Source organism: Nelumbo lutea, chromosome 2 (genome assembly GCF_056320005.1).
Source record: "Nelumbo lutea isolate HS-2025 chromosome 2, American lotus-T2T, whole genome shotgun sequence".
Lineage (NCBI taxonomy): Eukaryota > Viridiplantae > Streptophyta > Magnoliopsida > Proteales > Nelumbonaceae > Nelumbo > Nelumbo lutea.
The window spans coordinates 51,334,900-51,351,726 of NC_142685.1; the positions used below are offsets into that span (position 1 = coordinate 51,334,900).

General features: G+C 46.8%; 1 long non-coding RNA gene across 1 annotated transcript; it reads left to right on the forward strand.

Moving 5' to 3' along the window:
* Positions 1 to 9,971: 9,971 nt before the first annotated feature.
* Positions 9,972 to 10,309, forward strand: LOC148870635 (uncharacterized). The gene is made up of 2 exons (XR_016107507.1): positions 9,972 to 10,008; positions 10,114 to 10,309. It is a non-coding gene; the product is annotated as an uncharacterized LOC148870635 (long non-coding RNA).
* The last annotated feature ends 6,518 nt before the right edge of the window (positions 10,310 to 16,827 follow it).

The following is a 16,827-nucleotide window of genomic DNA, read 5'->3' on the forward strand; positions in this document are numbered from 1 at the left end:
TGCTTGATGAAACTAATTTTGAAGTACTCATGTTTTGCAATTTTGGTTTTTATGGAATGGAGGGGGCTTTTATTCATTAGAAGCAATTAAAGGGAGATACTGGTTTGCTATTTTGGACTGGTTGGCTGTTGGCATCAGCAAATATTATAACTGAGGTCCTGGTTTTGAGTCCCTTACTCTCTGGTTGGTGATGGAGGAAGATTTGACCCGACCCCTCGGCCATGCGACACGTGGAAGCAATCGAGAGTGATCAGGTAGAAACGCTAGCTTGGCACGACATCAGGCCCACAACCCGAGGTCCGAACTAAAGAGTCGAGCTCCCTCGAAGGAACTTGCAACCCGAGCTCTGAACTAAAGAGCCGAGCTCCCTCAAAGGAACCTACAAACTGAGTTTCGAACTAAAGAGTTCCGAGCTCTCCCTTCGAGGTCCTGAGCCTTAAAAAGAGCACCAAAGGTCAAAAAACTCGAACTACCCACCTAGGGGCAGTTCGGGCCATACTCCTATCCAAACTCGAGACTTCACATTTAAAGACCACTTCGGCTCCAAACCGCCTGACTGAGCAACTGTACCTGAAGCCCAGGAGACCGTACACGGAGGTGGCGTACCTGGCCGATTAGAGGACTGACATGACAGCCGCCATCCAACGGCCACTTGCCACTGCCATCCCAGACGGACAGAAGTGGCCCTGGCAACTGGTAGTGGAGGTTATGACACCTGAACTAGCAACTGGCAGTGGATGTTATGACACCCGAACTGGTAGTTGACAGAAGGAAGTGACCCGATCTGGTAGAGGCAATGATGCCCGAACTGGCAGAAGCATGGAAGTGAGCACATAGGGCGATTATAAAAGGCCCCCATCTCACAAGGAAAAGGGTATGTGATTCTTGCGTTTTCTGGTCTTAGAATTCCTCATTTCCCTTTCCTTCTGAAGAACACTAACTTGAGCTTCGGAGTGTTTCAACCAGGTTCCTCCTCGGAAGCCTCCATTTTCTCCCTTGTTTCAGGGACCTCCGATCTTGTCAGAAGCGAGGTAACCGGCAGCTAAGACAGACCGGATCACGCATCATCAATTGGCGTCGTCTGTGGGAAGACTTCAAAAAGCCTCCCCTAACTTTTAACTCTCTCTCTCTCTCTCTCTCCCTCAAAGAAACCTTAGCTCCCATGGCTTCTCCCAGCAATACCAGGCACAACCTGAATGTTGTAGGGGAACACCCCCAACCCGCCACTATGTGCATAGGACAGTTCAGTTCACCGTCCCCCTATCGACGGACGGAATCCCTAGCCTCAACTCACCAAACATGGTGGCGCCTGTGAATGTTCCCCTTCCCCTCCCTGTCGAGACAACCTTTGCCGAATCAACTACTGTCCTTCTGGCGACTAACCAAAACCAGTTTGATGACTTAATGCAGTGCATGCGGGCAATGCAAGCCCAAATGCAATAGTTCCAGCAGCATCAGCTCCAGTAGTACCAAGTACTGAACCACCTCGGCACCCTGCTCCGAAACCGGTTAAGCCCTCCCTTAAGGGTGGACGCCTTCACCGAGGAGAAGCCTCCCAACTTCAGAACCCCTCCAAGAGCCAGGCCTCATCCCCGGGCCGGAGGGAAAGACTAATCACCCCCGCCTCGCAGCTTGTTGGTGGGTCGGGAACCTCCTTGCCAGCCAAGTCAGCACCTCGGCACTCCAAGTCTGATCTCCCGCCCACAGAGAATCGGTTAGGTGTCCTAGCGGTGGACTACCAACAGTCCGGGCCCATCGAGCTCGGCAATACCGAGGCTAGTAGCGCCAGTATTGGGCCCTCTAAGCAGCAACGAAGGTGTCGACGAAGTTGTCGAACTTCCACCCGCATCCTGCCTGAGCTCCGAAGTAAAGAAGAGACAAGCTCGAACGAGGTAAAAGCTGCCCCTATTCTCTCGGTCCCTTCCCCCCTCTCATCAGAAATCCTGGCAGTCCCCATGTCAAGAGATTTCAAACTCTCCTCTCTAGACAAGTATGATGGGTCCTTCGACCCCAACGACCACGTTGATGCCTTCCAGTCCCAAATGCACCTAGCAAGGGCCAGTGAATCTTGCATGTGCGTGGCCTTCACTACCACCTTTAGGGGGGTGGCTCGCACCTGATACAGGAACCTGGCCTCCGGGTCAATAAGAAGCTGGACCTAGTTCGTGCAGGTCTTCACTACGCACTTCGTTACCAGCAAGCGGTGCCTCAGAACCGAGGAGAGCATCTTCTGAATAGTCCAGAGAGAAGGAGAGTCCATCCGGGGCTACATCAAGTGCTTCAGTGATGCATGCCTGCAGATACCGTGACTGGACCTCGTGGTGCAGCTCGCGGTAGCCAAGAGAGGAGTGACACACAAGGAGTTCAAGTGGCACATGGTAGTTAGCCAGCCTGCGACCGTGGCTGAATTCCTCAAGCTCGCGGACAAATTCATGAAAACAGAGGAGGAGATCAACCAAAGGAACGAAAGCGAGATTGAGAAAAGGAAGAGGGAAGGCAAGCCCCCCAACCCAGATGATAGAAGAAGGAAAGATCCAGCTTGGGAGACTAAGCCGAGCCAGCCGTTCCGAGCTCCCTTAGCAGCTCGGATGGACTACACACCCTTAAACGCGAAGCGGGCCGAGATTTTAATGACGATTAAAGACGCCCCGTATGTGAAGTGGCCACCTCGTCTGAAGGGAAACCCGAACGAGAGGAATAAAAACTTGGACTGCAGCTTCCATAGGGACCACAGTCATAGCACTGAGCATTGTAATAATCTCCGTGACGAGATAGAGGAACTCATCCGTTGCGGATATCTATGAAATTTTGTACAACACAATAAAAATAATAATAGTAATAAGCCAGGTCGGTAGGGAGAGCACAACAAAGAAGCTCCCGAGTCTAGCAGCCGGCCAGTGGAACCACAGAAGCAGCCCCTGGAGGAAAGACCAGTTCGGGAAATGATCCACGTGATCGTTGGAGGATCGATTGTGGCAGGGTGCACCTCGGCAGCAGCTTGCGTGTCAACCTAGGAAGCCGCCAGAGAAGAACGAAATCCCTCGAAGAGGCCTAGGACGGAAGACCCTATATTCTTCATCGAAGACGATGCGCGCGGGGTCTACTACCCCCACGACGACGCACTTGTCATAAAGATGAAGATCAACGACTTCGAAGTCCGACGAGTACTCATTGACTTTGGCAGTTCGGCAAACATCCTCTTTAAAGCGGCCTTCGACAAGCTCCAGTTCCGAGAGAGTGACTTAAAGCCCGCGAACACCCCGCTGGTCGGCTTCAGCGGAGATGAGGTCAAACCCTTGGGAAAGGTCACAATACCTGTGGAAGTCGGCACGTGGCATAGCACGGCAAGACTCGATCACGATTTTCTGGTAGTCGCGACCTTCTCCCCCTACAATGCCATAGTAGGTCGGTCGATCACCCACGCTTTAAAAGTTGTGGTGTCCACATACTATTTGGCCATGAAGTTCCCAACGGACTTCAGCATCGGGGTAGTGTGGGGCGACCAGCTCGAGTCTCGCAAGTGCTACGTTGCCGCCCTCAAGGGGAAGGCCAAGATAACCAGCGACCTCAAACTGGAGCGACCTACGGAGCAGAAGGAGGAGCGAGTTGCACCAACAGAGGAAACTGTTCCCATTTCTGTCTTGGCAGAGGACCCCACCAGACTACTTCAGGTCAGAGCATCCCTTAAAGAACCCCTGCGATCTGAACTGGTACGCTTCTTACTTGGTAACTTAGATGTTTTTGCTTTGTCCACGACAGAAATGCTCGGCATAGACCCTATGCTCATAACTCACAAGCTCAGTACTGACCCTGTAGTCAGACCCGTTAGACAAACGAAACTCAACTTAGCCCCAGAACACTGGAGGGCGATCGATGAGGAGGTCGAGAAGCTCCTCGCAGCATACTTCATAAGGGAAGTTCATTACCTGAGTTGGGTAGCCAACTCAATTATGATAAAAAAGGCAAATGGCAAGTGGCGCATGTGCATTGACTATATCGACCTGAATCGAGCTTGCCCGAAAGATTGCTTCCCCCTCCCCAGGATTGACTGCCTAGTGGACGCGACCTCAGGACATGAGTTGCTAAGCTTCTTGGATGCCTATTCGAGCTACAACCAAATCAAGATGGACCCGTTTGACGAGGAAAAAACCACCTTCATAACCGAGTTTGGCCTGTACCGCTACAAGGTCATGCCCTTTGGATTGAAAAATGCTGGGGTGACCTTCTAAAGACTTGTGAATAAGCTGTTTCAGCCATTAATTGGCACGAAGATAGAATGTTATGTAAACGACATGGTCGTCAAGACACATTTTTTGCATGAGTTAATACAAGACTTGCACTCTGTCTTCCAAATTCTGCGTCAATTTAGCATGAAACTAAACCCAAACAAGTGTGTCTTCAGTGTCACATCGGGTAAGTTCCTAGGGTACATCGTCAACCGGCGCGGTATTGAGGCCAACCCGGACAAAATAAAGGCCATCCTAGAAATGAGACCACCCCGAAAAGTAAAAGAGCTTCATGTCTAAGTCAGCAGACCGTTGCCTGCCCTTCTTCAAGGCAATAAAAGGCAAAGGGTTTGAGTGGAACCCGAACTGCCAGCTCGCATTTGACGAGCTCAAAAAATACCTCGCCAGTATCCCGGTGTTGACCCGACCCGAAGAGGGCGATATTTTAGAACTGTACCTTTCGACAAACGACGAAGTGGTCAGTTCGGTACTAATAAAGGAAACAGATCGGGTCCAAAGACCCATCTACTATGTTAGTAAGATATTGCAGGGAGCAGAAACGAGATATCAATAGATAGAAAAGCTGGCCTATGTGCTGGTCATTGCGGCCCGTAAACTCCGCCCGTATTTCCAAGCTCATACGATCACCGTCCTCATCGACAAACCCCTGAGGCAAGTATTAGTTAGGCCCGAGGTCTCTGGACGATTGACAAAGTGGGCCATCAAACTCAGTGAGTACGACCTCCAGTACAAGCCCCGAACCGCCATCAAAGCCCAAGCCTTGGCGGATTTTGTTGCAGAATGCACGTTCTGCTTCGAGGACCTTGGCTTGGTTGAGCACAGGGCTCCCAGTTCGGGTGAGATCGGTGCTCCTAGGCCAGCTGAGTTCGAGCCCCGTGAGGTCGCACCTTGTTCGGTATCTCTCTTGGTTAGGCCAAGCGCGAATTGGGATGAAGAGCCCTGGATCCTTCATGTAGATGGCTCCTCAAACCAGCAAGGCAGTGGAGTCGGATGTAGTTCTCTGCGGTCCAAGTGGCACGAAACTGGAGTATGCATTGCGCTTTGAGTTTGCGGCATCCAACAATGAGGCGAAATACGAGGCGTTGATAGCAGGGCTAGCTCTGGCGCAAGAGGTGAAGGCAAAACACATAGCTATCTGCAACGATTCCCAGCTCGTGGTCAACCAAGTTACAGGGGAATACGAAGCCCGCGAGATGGCTATGATCGCCTACTTGGCAAAGGTAAGAGAAGCACTGCTTAGCTTTCAGTCACACTTCATCAAGCAAATCTCGAGGTCAGAGAACACTGAGTTCGACGCCCTATCCCGGTTAGCTAGCACCAGTAACAACACCATGAGAACTATGTACATAGAGGATTTACCTCGGCCTAGCATTCTCCGGGGGGCTGAGGAGGTCGTTCCTGTTGCCCAAGCAGAATCGAGCTGGATTGATCCATTCACGAGCTTCCTGCTACATGAAACCCTCCCCGCAGAACGTAACATCGCCAGGAGGGTAGAGCGTCAGGCAGCTAAGTACGTCATGATAGACGGACGGCTGTGCCGAAGATCCTACACGCTCCCCTACCTGCGCTGCTTGCGACCTCCCGAAGTCGAGCTCGTACTCTGTGACATTCATGAAGGCCTATGTGGTGGACACTTGGGGGGCAAGGCTGTTGCTCAGAAGGCACTACGACAGGGGTACTATTTGCCAACAATGAAAGCAAACGCCGTCGGGCTAATCAGGAAGTGCGAGAAGTGCCAGAAGCACGCCAATATTCACCATCAGCCCGCTGCCGACTTCAAGTACCTCACCAGCCCATGGCGCTTCGCACAATGGGGTATCGACCTACTCGGGCCATTCCTGCCAGCAACGGGAGGAAGGAAGTTCCTGGTAGTGGCAGTAGACTACTTCACCAAGTGGGTTGAAGTTGAGACTCTCGTAACCATCACAGCTCGAAACGTCCAAAACTTCTTCTAAAAGAACATAGTGTGCTGTTTCGGGCTACCTTGGGTGCTGATCTCCGATAACGGAAAGCAGTTCGAAGACATCAAATTCCAAGAGTGGTGCCAAGGCATGGGGATCCGGCAAAACTTCACGTCGGTTGCGCACCCACAAGCAAATGATTAGGCAGAAGTCACAACAGAACTATCCTTTGCTGACTAAAAGCCAGGCTAGACCGAGATAAAGGGTTATGGGCAGACGAGCTGCCCAGCGTCCTATGGGCATACCGAACTACAGAGAAGACCGCCACTGGGGAAACTCCCTTCAACCTCACCTACGGCACGGAGGCAATCATCCCAGCCAAAATCGAAATCCCCTCACTTCGGATGGAAGCATACAACGACAATAGTAATAACGACGAGCTACGTACCAATCTCGATCTACTTGACGAGGTGAGGGACCTCGCATACGTCATAACCGCAACATACCAACAAAGGGTATCTCGGTACTACAACGCCAGAGTTAAGAAACGAAACTTTTGCGTTGGCGACCTGGTCCTCCGCAAAATCATGGTACCTGAGCCTAGCGTTGGCAAACTCGGGCCGAACTGGGAAGGACCCTACCGAGTAAAGAGAGTACTCGGGGGAGCATACGAGCTCGAGACCCTGGAGGGTAATTAGATACCTCGGGCATGGAACATTGTCAACTTAAGACGATTTTACTTATAAGTTAATAAACTAAGCAAGCCATGAGCCACTGCCGAGCTAGCAAAAACCTCGGCACCCTAAGGCCCATAATGCCGAGCTAACAAGGACCTCGGCACCAAAAGGGGCAGAATACCGAGCCAAAGATGACATCGACACATCATCGACGAAAGCAATATGGGGCGGAGAACAGATCGGGCACAACCTTACTATGTTAACTTGCCTCGGGGCACGTCTAGCAGCTCAGGTATAGTCACTTCAGCAAATGGAGAATACTTCCACAACATATTTGAACAAAAAAAAAATACAAACGAGCTCACAAGCCCAGAGGTCAATCTTCCTTGCCTTCAGAAGGGACTTCGACAACACCTGAAGGACCCGCTTTGTCTTCGGAATCCGCATCGTCATCAGCTAAGGCAACCATCTCCTCAGTGATGCGCGAGGTGGTTATGGCGCTGGTATCGAGGTCGGGGTACGTGTTCCTTATCATCCATTGGCTCAACTTGAAACCCCATCTGTACGAGCCCACCATCATGTCGTCAAAGCGTGGTGAGGCGATATAATCCTCAACGACTTTTGCCTTTGCCTCCTCAACAGCTTGAGAAAAGATCTGCGTCTTCTTTCTAATGTCTTCCTGAAGGTACTCGACCTGGTGCTCCAGATCCAACTTCAGATTAAGGTTTCTTTGTCTCTCTGAGACCTCGATAACTTAGCCTCGACAGCTTTTGCCCGCCTCAAGCGTCTCTCCGCCTGGATCACCAAGGCATGGATAGAGTAGTTCACCTGCTAGAACGAGGACAAATCAGCTCGGCAAAAAAAAAAAAAAAACCCACTCCGACTTAACACCATGGCATGAGTGGCAGCCCGAGCACCTATGTGATTGGTAGGGAGATCGGCCCACTATGCGACCTCCTCAAGTCAAGTGGCGGCCTTGCTTTTTCGGAGAGCGTAGCCCGGCGTCAGCACGCTTCCAATCCCACTGTGGCTCTTCGAGCCCGAAGGCGCAGCTAGGGCATAGGGAGCCCCTGCCGCCTCCCGAACTAAAGGGGGCACCTTGGGTTCTTCAGGAGGCTCTCCGTCCTCGGTACCTCGGGCTCTGCCACCTGGGAAGGATCGGCGCGAACTCGCTTAGCAGCTCGCTTCTTTCGCCTCATGCCAGCAAACAAGTTTGCACCTCGAGTCTTGTTTGCCTCCATAACACCTGCAAAAAGGAGCTCGGTGTCAGAAGATGGGAATAAAAGCAGAAACAAAAGTATCTTTATCTGAGCAAGAAACCTACCCGAACTCAGACTGGCCTGAATGAGTTTATCCTTTGTCAGATAGACTTCACATTTTAGCCCTTGCCGGGCCCAGTTCCAGAGACCCTTCACTGTATCTTCATCTAAAACAACACCGGGGTCAGGAGTGGCCAAACCCCACTCAGTAGGAAACGGCCACCCCGTAGCACTTTGAACCATGAAGTAGTCCCGCTTCCACGCCGAGACCTTGTTTGGGAGATCATGTAAGAGCTTGAAGCTCGGGCGAGGTGACAAGTAGTATGCCCTCCTACGCCCGGGCAGGGGACCCACTTGTTTCTTAAGCATGAGAATAGCGAAAAAAATTTCTAAGTCCAAAGGAAGGCAGTGCTCACAGCAAAGGGAGATGGTCCCAACAAGGTTGCGGATAGAGTTTGGGTGAAGCTGACCTATAGTGACGCCGAAGTGGTTCATAACCTCGATGATTAGGGGATGGAAGGGAAGGCGCAACCCGTCAACAATCTGTTCTCGGAATATCACGATCTCATCTGGATTGTGCTCCCAAAGAAAGTTGCCCGAGGGTAAAAAGTAAGTATACTCCCTAGGCAGGTTGTACTAGACGATAAGGGACCAAAGACCTTCAGACGTCATAGTAGAGGGTCCGAACTTGTCTGGCACCCGACCTTGACGAGAGGTGGATGCCAAAGTACCCGAGGTGACTCGGTCTACGGGCTCAAACTCGAGCTCTTCCTCGAGCTCTACCTCGGGCCCCCCCTTGGACTCACTAAGGCTGTTGGAGGCAGCAACTCGGTTCGTAGAACTAGCGTCTGACCCCCCAGAGGGTTATCCGTGCTACTAAAACTAGACATCGAAAACAAAGAAGACTGAGGACTCACTAGGAAAAGCTACCGAACTACGGACGAGTGACGCGAGCTAAAGGAACAAACGCTGAAGGATAACAGAGGAAAGTGACTGGGAGTGCCCCCCATTATTTAAAGCCACTGTACCCACGCATCAACGGCCAATATCGAAACCATCCAACGGCTCCCCGCAAAGTCAGCTGTGCACCCCCCGACGAAAATACACTTTGGCGCGCACTTTCAAAAATTTGAAATTGTTTGGTGCACGTTCAAAAATTTGAAAATTTGAAAATCGTTGGCGCACGTGAGCCAAACGCAGCCCGGGGCTGAGCACGGGCACGACAGTAGACCCGCAACCCGAGCTCCGAACTAAAGAGCCGAGCTCCCTCGAAGGAACCTGCAACCCGAGCTCCGAACTAAAGAGTCGAGCTCCCTCGAAGGAACCTACAAACCAAGCTCTCCCTTCGAGGTCTTGAGCCTTACAAAGAGCACCAAAGGTCAAAAAACCCGAACTACCCACCTAGGGGCAATTCAGGCCATACTCCTATCCAAACTCGAGACTTCACATTAAAAGACAACTTCGGCTCCAAATCGCCTGACTGAGCAACCGTATCTGAAGCCCAGGAGACCGTACACGGAGGCGGCGTACCTGGCCGATCAGAGGACTGACATGACAGCCGCCATCCAATGGCCACTTGCCACCGCCATCCCAGACGGACAGAGGCGGCCCTGGCAACTGGCAGTGAAGGTTATGACACCCGAACTGGCAGTTGACAAAAGGAAGTGACCCGAACTGGCAGAGGCAATGATGCCCGAACTGGCAGAGGCATGGAAGTGAGCACACGGGGCGATTATAAAAGGCTCCCATCTCACAAAGAAAAGGGTATGTGATTCTTGCGTTTTCTGGTCTTAGAATTCCTCATTTCCCTTGCCTTCTGAATAACACTAACTTGAGCTTCGGAGTATTCCAACTGGGTTCCTCCCCGAAAGCCCTCATTTTCTCCCTGGCAGCTAGTACAGACCGGATCGTGCATCATCAGTTGGTATTAGCAAAGTTTATCTCTTTGTCCCATTAGATTTCTACATGTTTAGGGGGAAGGAGAGTCGGTGCAAAATTTGATTTAATGGATGTATAATGTGTATCCCAGGTGGCGGTGCTTAGTTTTTACAGAGGTGTTTAGTTATTGATTGACTGAATCTAGTTCAGTTGGAGTGGCAAGAGTGGAAGTTCGTGGAATTTCAGTAGTTTTGGCAATCATGTTGTAAAATGGTTTTTAGTTTGGATGTTATTTGGGTATTTGGATGACATGGGGTATATCTGGATTCAATTATTTACATATTTTTTTAGTATGTAATTTTAGGTAGGTTAGACTCTCCAGATTTTTTTTTTGTGAGAAGTTAAAAAACATCTGAGGAGTTGAGGGATGGCACCAGTCACTGCTTTGGTAAGGGTTACTATTGAACTCTAGATGGTAACTGTAAATCCCTTAAACCTCTTCTTAACTTTGACAGTTTGACCTGCCCCCAAACCTTCCGACTTTTGGGGATAAAGGGACTTATAGACTCCCTCAGGTACTTTCAAATGGAAAAAGATATTAAGTGTCTTCTGTCCATACTAATTCCTCCAATTAAGGTAGTAGATTTTTTCTAATTCCAACTTTACCCCTGAACTGCTAATACATGTAAATATGTTTTTGTTAAGGATTTTAGGGTACCTTTTGGTTAAAGATTTAAGGGTATTTTGGTCATCAAACATTTGATGATTTTACATGAGGGCAAAATTGGCATTATAATATAGTAAAATGCATGACACTAGCGGTTGCTGTTGGTTGGATTTCTAATGGTAATGAAGTTAGTGAAGGGGTTAAGTCCCTTTATCCCAAAAAGCCCGAGAAGGTTAAGGCCTTTAAAACCCAGGGAGGTTTAAGGGTTTTATTACCCATTATTTGACACATAATTGAAGCAAAATTAGAGTGGATTTATCAAAGTTAAATGGACCTGTGGCCGATATATGCTAGCCAAGGCTTTCTTTTACCATTATTTATATGGTGTCACGCTGATGGGAAGGCCTTTATGGATAAATATTAATCGGCATATCAATGAAAAAAAGCAAGGAGTGAGGACCACCAAGCAGAAGTTGACGTGTTAGGTCTTTTGCCTTTACTAGTTGTGATTTATGCTATGCAGCTTACTGTTGAAAAGATGAGGAAAACTGATTTTGAGGTACCGGCGTTTTGCATGCAACTTGGAAGCCACCTAATTATTGTCTGTCCTGAATCCTGATCCTTGAGATGCCCCGAGGGTCCCGTCCCATCTACAGGCCTGACGCCTGAGCCCGGAGGCGCCGGCCCCCGTCCCCTAACACTCTTTTTTGGTAAATATTGGATTTGCGAACATATTACTTGGGAGGACTGCAGACATGTCCTGAATCCTGATCCTTCATCAGAACTCGATTCACCTTGGACGCCTCCTTAAATTCTTTGCATATTGACTGGACCGAAGCCCATCGTGCACAAATAGCTCTTAAGCGGGATGGTGAAGAAATTGTATGCTTTTTAATTAAAATAATACCCTTGTAGAGCCCAAGATGGTAAGGAAATCTGATTGATCTGGTTTTAGATACAAGGCATACAGTCAGCATTCCAGTTGGAAGCCATTTTTAATTGGGTGAGGCCGTCAGGGTTAAAGTATGGGGCAGATTGCCAAGTTATGCCTTGTGAGCAAGATTCAAAATATTGTATGTATTAGCCATTATCGGCCAATACATATCATATTGGAGCATTCCCGATACATGCCCCTACAGGGGGTGTTTTGTGTTGGTAAGTGGTTCAGAGGATAGACTGGCCTAGACCTGTCCCTTTGATCTAGATTCGGAAAAAATAAAAAAAAAAAACAAAAAGAAGAACAGTACCGATACTGGCGGATCGCCCTATATTGATATTTTGAACCTTGCTTGTGACCTGATCCATCTATACTTCTCTAATAGAACCAAAGCGCTCCCTCTGCTTCTGAGTAATATTTGGCTCCAGAGGACAAGTGTCCAATCAAATTGATTTTTCATTTCAATTTTAGGATTTAGTGATTTAAGGTTTTGATATGAAAATTAAGATGATGAGGTGATCAGACGTGTTATTTATCTGGTGGAACGACTCTAGGTCTCGGGTTTGATGAGAACGCTCGACTCATTGCTGATTGTGCCAATCATTAAATGTTTGGTGTTCAATTTCCTGTAATTCCCATGACCAAGATATTTAATTGAAAGTTCTGCTGACAGTGTATCCACCTTAATTCTCTTTCACAGAACCACCTCGTTCAAAACTCGCCATGAATGGCCCTAGATTGACCATATTTATCAAAAGAACTGGTGTAGTTTCATCATTTCAGCTTGCCAGAAATAAGATGGTGATAATAGGTCTGGAGTAGAAGGAGCCCAAACAGAGGGTTCTAAACCTAATTCATTATCAGAAAAAAAAAAATCAAATTCAATCTGAGAAAGATTCGTACTGTAATTGACCAAGCCGACAGTCACATTGCGTATACGCTTCTAATATCCTTCTTTAGTCTCTCTCTCTCTCTCTAAGCACCACATTCCACAGCTGTTGCAGAAAGCGTTTGATGGGGGTTCAAGAAGCTTAAGGATTGGTCAGCTGAGGCACTAACCTTCAACTTGCAGTTGGGATCATCGCACTGATCAAACCCATTTTGGGTCGACGTCATACCACCTCCTTGGACCATAACCTAATTTCCTATGTTCACCAATCCAAGCGTAGCTTCTTTCTGTCAATCAGAAGGGAAGAATCCGGTGAAACCTTTTGATCCCTTATAAACTATCAAAATTGATTTTTGTTTTTGATAAAATAGCAAAGTTGATTCCAAAAGCCATAAGAGTTACTTCTACAGACTGCAAATGCAACCCATCATGATCTACGGATAGCTTTCTTTACTAGACATGCAGTGGGCTTCTCTCACCACACAGCGACAAGCGTAGCCACATGGTAGATTGGCCTGTCTTGTGGCCATTAAACCTTGCCCTTCAGAGTTTAGTTGCAATGGGAGACCTAAACCCCCCACAAATAATTCACAAGGGATTCATAGTGTGGAGATGTTTCTTGTGTATTGCCTGACCATATTGCCCCAATAGCATACTTGGCTAAAGATCTTTGGGCCTCAAAAAGGACAAAAGTTCTGATTAATTATTTCTAGCCTTGTCTATTGTCAAATGCAGAAGATCAACATGTTCACCTAGGGTGTCCTGGAGTTGAAGACGACTGAATTACTGGACTGACACATTTGGAAGATACCAAGCACAGCAGGTTGCGACATGGTTTGGCCAACATCTAGAGATATACTACCTTAGATAAAAGGATTGACATGCACAGGCCTGACATACGCCAAATGATAACCAAGTTTGAAGCTTACAATAACTTACACTCAGCTTCCTAAACCGTTCACATTGACAAACGCCCCCTACGGCCTCGTCCGTTTTTACTTACCTGGCTAAGAAGCATGCTTCAGCATTCTGAAAGTTTAACACCTACCTGGAGAGAGAGAGAGAGAGAGAGAGAGATAGAGATATATCCAAATCATGGGAGGGTATTGTTACCTAGGCAACTGATAATCTCCAGTAAAAATTTTTGGGGCAAGTAGACTGCAGTTCACCTCAGAAATATGAAATTACAGCCCCTTCCTAGTCTACTAGTAGCCCACTTATAAACTGCATCCTGCCCGTGGATTTGGCATCAATCCACGGTCAGGATTCATCCCACCTGTACGGTGGAACTAAGATTTCTGAGGTGAACTGAACTATAAAAACCCCAAATTTTTTTCCATGGGACCTAATATTGTGGAAAACGAACAACTGTAAGTTGATCAACCTACACCCGCTAAATACCGGCTAATGAACAAGGCTTAAATGAGAACCATCGTCTCAGCCTTCTTTGATGGGAGAACATTTGCTTGTGATGTTTTCTAACTTCTATGCCTTGAGTTATTAACCAAACTATATTACACTTGGTAAATTAGCTCTTTCAAATGGCTAATCTAAATCAAATAGCAGGATTCAACAAAGGAATATGATAACTATGCTCTAGAATTTAGGGTTACACATCTTGAATAGCTTAACGCTTGTCCTCAAAATTCAATCTGATGATATGGGATCCATCATCCTCTACATGAACAATGATGGGGGCACGCAGCACTCAGAATTATGGCACTGACACATTAGTGGGGAATTAGGGGGTGGGGACCCAACAGGGTGCAATGGTGCTTGTGAGGTTCATTGCCCCTACCACGAAGAGCCTGGGCACTTCAAATGGTTAATCTAAATCAAATATATAATTGTACACCATGTTAAGTGCTGTAAATGGTGTTGTTTTATAGTAATTTAAGATCAACACACAAGAATATCATTTACTAAGTTTCATGGCGCTAAAAAAACACACATTTTGACAAGAAGCATGCCTCGACATGTCCACAATGGCAGTACCTCAAGGATGATTTTTTTTTTTTTCAATTATCAATACCACACAAGTTTGGAGCATCCTGTCAAATGTAAATGTGAAAACACAAAATATGCAACCTGTGATCCATAGTTAACAAAACATTTCAAAACAGCAGGCATTGATTCCAAAATCTACAAGAACACTGGTAAATGACAATAAATGAAGTTAGATGAGAAAGCATACCTATCTTTGTTCACTAACCAACCAGCATATACACACATAGCCTTTCCCCATCATCCCAAAATAATGCTTGAGTATGATTAGAGAAAGTGTTGGATACATAAAAAGTCCAACTCTGATATGACATGGCACCCGTGTACAAGCATCTAGGTATCATGGGCTTATCCCTTAAACTGGATTTCTTGCCCACTACTCTCTACCCACACTCTACCCGGTGCAAATTGCAGCCACACATCGCCATCTTGAATTGTGAGATGTGTGGCTGCAATTTACGCAGGTAGAAAAAGTGATTAGAAGTCCGGGTTCCTTACCTCCTCCCTATCAATCATAATGTGCATTGTTAGATATATAAACTGAGAACCATGGTTCTAGATGAAAAGGTTATGGCTTAAGTTCAGTACCAGATGAGATGTGTGGCTGCAATTTACGCAGGTAGAAAAAGTGAGTAGAAGTCCGGGTTCCTTACCTCCTCCCTATCAATCATAATGTGCATTGTTAGATATATAAACTGAGAACCATGGTTCTAGATGAAAAGGTTATGGCTTAAGTTCAGTACCAGATCTAACGACAGGAACCAGCAGAGACACTCCTCTCTTGGTGGAAAGGGATTCCAATCATCAAAGACCTAAGGCTATGTTTGTTTTGACAACTTTCTTACAGAGGTTCTTGTTACAATCTCAAGTTGTACTTGCAATTGGGTATAAGTTTGACATCAGTAGGAATTCAGAGTCTATGTGGTCTAAGTTCAACAAGAAAACTTTAACTAGATCAGCAGGAATTTGGAAATCTTCCTTCTTCCGGATAAGATCTACTCTGAAGATCTGATGTTCAGCCATACTCCTTATGTCTTCTCTTAACATAAACTATGCCATTTTTGGTAATCTCTTAACATAAACTATTTAGAGCATGCAACACTAAACCATGTCTTCTATGCACAAGGCCAAACAGTCTCGGCAAATTCTATATCATGTTTTCACTTATTTGACCTACTAACGTGTTAAAAATCTGTCAAACGGTACCACTTATCTGATGCTGAATTTGATGGAGTGGGTCGCTACCCATTTATTTGGACACACAAGATATGATTTATTAACTGACATGGCTAAAAAAGTGTTACAACTAGAAGTTGAAAGATGAATGTATATAATGTATGTTTCGACTGTTGCTACAGTAGTCCGAACAGGAAGAAGAAGAAGAAGAAGAAGAAGAAGGAGAGAAGAAGAAGGGTCTTTCGAAAATCTGATGGGTTAACCCATTCAGTCGATCCCCTTAATTTATATTAGATTCTAATCATAGTTACAAAGACAGAAATAACTTTACTTAAATGTGGGGCAGAGTAACTTTAATAACACTGCCACATAAGCAAGTTACTTAATAAACATAAGAAGACTAAACTACCCCTATTCGGCACATCTTAACACCCCCCCTCAAGCTAGAGAATATATGTCATATAATCCCAGCTTGTTACATAGATAGTTCACTTTCCCTGAGCTTAGAGCTTTTGTAAACAAATCTGCCCACTGGTCATTGGAACCCACATGTTCTGTATTTATCTCTCTGGCAAGAACCTTCTCTCTCACAAAGTGGCAATCAACCTCTATGTGCTTTGTTCTCTCATGAAAGATAGGATTGGATGAGATATGTAGTGCAGCTTGGTTGTCACAGTACAATTTCATAGGTTTATCTATGTGAAACCCAATTTCTTGTAGGAGGTTCCTCAGCCACACTAATTCACAGGTAGTGTGAGCCATAGCCCTATATTCGGCTTCAGCACTGCTTCTGGCTACAGCCGTCTGCTTTTTACTCTTCCATGTCACAAGATTTCCTCCCAGAAATGTGCAATAGCCTGTAGTAGATCTTCTGTCACTCACTGAGCCTGCCTAGTCTGCATTTGTATACCCAACTACTTCAAGTTTTCCTCTTGGTTTATATAATAGCCCACGGCCTGGAGCTCCTTTCAGATACCTCACAATTCTAAGGACTGCATCCCAATGAGGTATACGCGGGTTCTGCATGAATTGACTCACCACACTGACTGCAAAGGAGATGTCGGGTCTCATGATAGTCAGATAGTTCAGCTTTCCCACTAGTTGTCTATACCTTTTAGGATCTTCAAATACTTCTCCTGTATCATTGCTCAACTTAACATTTGGTTCCATAGGGGTCTCCGCCGGTTTTGCA